The following is a 4,474-nucleotide window of genomic DNA, read 5'->3' on the forward strand; positions in this document are numbered from 1 at the left end:
GTAGTAAAAGTAATTTACAATCGTTCGGAATATCGGTGTTTGGGCAGATATGATCCAGGGACCCCCAGTATGCAAGGGGAATTAGTCCCCCCTCTACAAACGCGCCAGTGGCCTGCATTGCAGAGAGGTGTAACAAGGGTGTGGCCTCATTACACTTCTCTGCAATGCAGCTCCCTCGCGCATACTGGAGGCTCCTGGTGGACCAGTTGACCCCAGGGACCCCCAGTATGCAAGGGGAATTAGTTCCCCCTCTGCAAACGCGGCAGTGGGCTGCGTTGCAGAGAGGTGTAACAAGGGGCATAGTCTCATTACACCTCTGCAATGCAGCCCCTGGCGCATACTGGAGGTTCCAGGTGGGCTAATTGGCCCCCAGGGGACCCCAGTATGCAAGGGGAATTAGTTCCCCCTCTTCAAACATGCACGGGGGCTGCGTTGCAGAGAGGTGTAAAAAGGGTTGTGGCTTCATTACACCTCTCTGCAATGCAGTCCCCTGGCGCATACTGGAGATTCCTGGTGGGCTTTCAGGTCTTATATAGTTAGGAATTAGCATTAAAAAAACCTTTGAAATTCACTGAAAAAACCATAGGGTTCACACCAGTTATAGTTAGGAATTAGCATTTAAAAAACCTTTGAAATTCACTGAAAAAACCATAGGTTTCACACCAGTTATAGTTAGGAATTAGCATTTAAAAAACCTATTAAATTCACTGACAAAACCATAGATTTCACACCATTTATAGTTAGCTGGAAATTTTACTGACATAAAACCATTGAAATTCCCACGTTATAGTTAGTTGGACTCACTATAACTTGCGCGCCTGTAATGCACTGCTGATGACGTCACATATTACATCACTCATGACATGGTCAGTGACATCACTCATGACATCACTGATGACACCATCCTTGTGACAGAGTGACAGACCTAATTTCAGTGTAATGTAACGCTTGAAACACATATTCAAAAATAGAAACAAACATTTTCAAAAAAATGGAGATACCCAAACCAGTAACAACAACCAATTCAGTAATTCCACCATCTATATACACATCCACTCATTCACCAACAGTTCTATATAGTCACTCATATATATACTCACTCATCATATGTAGTGATACACCTATACATCCTGTTACACATCAGCAGTCATCCAAAAGTTACTCACACACATACTCACACATGCAAATAAACTATTGAACATCCATTTATTTGCATATACATTTATACACACACTACCACCTTACTTCTAAGGAAACTTACCCATACTTACTCTCTTAAACAATCACTTATAGAAACACATACTTATTTAAACAGGAACTTCTACAATCTCTCACTATATATACTATACTCACTTATATACATCAATACTCACATATACTAGATTAAAACATATGTCGTTACTAATGAAGACACTAGTGAGACAGTCATTCACTCACTAACACACACATATACACACTCATCCACCCATACAGTCCTGCACATATGCTGCCTTCAAAACACATACAAACAGTGAGTCAGTCACCAACCCCTGCAGCCACTTATACACAAAGAGAAACACTGATACAAACATTTAAATATTTAAACAATACTCGCTAATATATGTATTCACTAAGATACACGTAATAAGCCAGTTACCCAACCAATTTTTTTTTTAAAAAAACATCCATTTACACACTTATTTAAACATTTATTCTTCCATCGACCTTTACAAATACATATATAAAACACATTTATTTTTCAGAAAGACACACATTCACTGGATGGTGTCATCAGTGATGTCATGAGTGATGTCACTGACCATGTCATGAGTGATGTGACGTCATCAGCAGTGCATTACAGGCGCGCAAGTTATAGTGAGTCCAACTAACTATAACGTGGGAATTTCAATGGTTTTATGTCAGTAAAATTTCCAGCTAACTATAAATGGTGTGAAATCTATGGTTTTGTCAGTGAATTTAATAGGTTTTTTAAATGCTAATTCCTAACTATAACTGGTGTGAAACCTATGGTTTTTTCAGTGAATATATATATATATATATATGTATTTATATATATATATATAAGGTAAGTACAAAAATATATATATTTTTTAAATATCGTTTACAATAATATAGTTGAATTAAATATTGTTTTTTAGATATACATCTATTAAAGTCAACATATATTAAATACTAACATCAGTTGAAAAATTAAATATTTAAATTTGTATGTTAACAAATATAACAAACTTTTTTTTTTTTTATTAATCCTCATTCGCCACCAATCTCACCTCACTACGCACCAGTGATCTCAGTACCAAACTCAGCAAACTGGAAAATGGTGGACAAGTTAGTATAAAAGCCCACCTAGAGGTAACAGAGGTCTACATGGATGCCAGTGATAGATCAACTGAGAAAAGTCTTCTACCAAGCTCCAAGAGCTGGGGGGCCCCCTGCCGTGATGTGGAAAAAACATGGCATACCCCGGAGAGTGTTAAGGTAGCATAATCATAGGACTCAGGAAAAGGAAAAAACCTCACAAACTTCCTGAGCACAGTCCAAACTGTAACAAATACCAGAATGCCAGCTTCTTCTTGATGCCAGATCTAGCTTAGAGACCGCTAAGTCTGATGACAACCAGTCTGAGAAAATAGGAGGGGAAGGCCCTGTCCACCTTTTGCAAATTTCTCTCCTGGCTAACAAGATAAGATAAAAAAGCAATGATCTAGAAGGGCCTATTATTACTTCTGAAAGTCCGAAAATAACCAGGGACAAATCAATAGGGATTGAACAACTCACTCTCCTTGTAAAAAAACAGCCAAAAAGTCTCCAGAGTGGGGCATTCTTTAAACATGTGGATGTCCGAAGCTGAGGCCAACCCGCATTTTTTGCAATAGGCCGGGATACCGGGAGAAATTTTGGAAAGCTTGAGTGGAGAGGAGTAGGCCCGATGGATGGTATACAGATGGTTTCACTTCAGCCATGCAAGTTTTACCGTTTCATATGAAAGCTTAAAAAAACACTGCCAAAGATGATCCCAATTTTGTGCAGGTAAGGAACCCGCCCACAGTTCCTCCGCAAGCCTAAAATCACTGTCTACAGTGACAGTAATAGCTTGATACCAAAATGAAACCTCCCTTTCCCACATGGCTTAGATACCAACTGATGATCTAAAAAAGTGCTGTCTCCCACAAAATTCCTATGATCTAACTTAGAATGGACCCAGCTTTCCAACTGGAGATATTTGAACTTGGAGAGACCCTCACCAACTTTATCTTTAAGTTGATCCCATGAAATGAGGATACCGTCGGGGCCAAATTCCCCCAAACAACTAAACCAGCATCTCTCAAAGGTATCGCCTGCCTGTCTCTCAAACAATCTGGAGTACTAGGAGAGTCCCACAATGGCGACAGGCTGGAAAAGTAGCTGAGTTGAGTGGCTCCCCTAAGTTTTGCCCAGGTTTTAGTGAATCCTTGTAGGAACCTTCAGCTTGATCTTTAAAAAAAATTTCGGGTCCCCAAATTTAAACAAGAAACCTTCCTCAGCTAAACTGGCACCTCTAAGCATAGCAAGAAACATAACCCCTGCACCTGTGTTACCTGGCATTTTCAAAAGCATACACGCATGGGTAAGTTGGAAAGCCCAGGCGTATAACTGAAAATCAGGCCAGGCAAGGCCACCCTTCTCTCTCCTCTGCCTAAAACTTTTCGAGGCTATTCTTGGTGATTTGTAAGCCCAGACAAATGAGTTTATGTCTCGCTGGAGCTTGTCAAACGCATATTTTTCAAAATGTAAAGGGATACAATTAAAAAGAAAGGTGACCTTGGGGAGTATTGACATCTTAACAATGTTTACCCTGCCTAAGATGGATAATGGAAGCAGGGCTCAAGATTTCAGCAACCTCCGACACTCCTTAGTCACCCCAGCTAAATTGGTCTCGGCTATCTTGGTGATGTCCTGAACCCTAATTATCTCATTTTATGGCTGATCTGATACTAGTGTTGTGTCCCCTCAAGAGTCCACGCCATTATTTCAGTTTTAGCAGCATTGATCTCATAACCTGAAACCCGACTAAACTCCTGTGCCTGACTTATCACTGCATGGAGGGCTGGTAACAAATTGGCTGACATAATTAAGATATCAGTGTACAGGGCGACCTTCCTCTCCCACTCTCCAAATTTGAATGGCCGAATATTAGGGTCATCCCTCAGCCATTGAGCGAAAGGCTCAATGTATAAATCAAAAAGGAGAGGGGAGAGTGGGCAACCCCGTCTTGTCCCCCTTGAGATTTTAAAGGGCTCTGTGATGTTCCCATTAACAAAAAGTCTGGCCGTTGGGTTCTGATAAATCAGCTGGACCGATCGAATAAATCTTGGCCCTAAATTAAATTTCCCCAGGACTTCGGTCAAATATATCCAGTTCATCCGGTCAAACGCTTTAGTAGCGTCTAAGGTCATTGCTGTTAAAGGAAGGTAATACGCATATGCCACATCAA

This window comes from Lissotriton vulgaris, unplaced genomic scaffold (assembly GCF_964263255.1).
Source record: "Lissotriton vulgaris unplaced genomic scaffold, aLisVul1.2 SCAFFOLD_2626, whole genome shotgun sequence".
Classification (NCBI taxonomy): Eukaryota; Metazoa; Chordata; class Amphibia; order Caudata; family Salamandridae; genus Lissotriton; species Lissotriton vulgaris.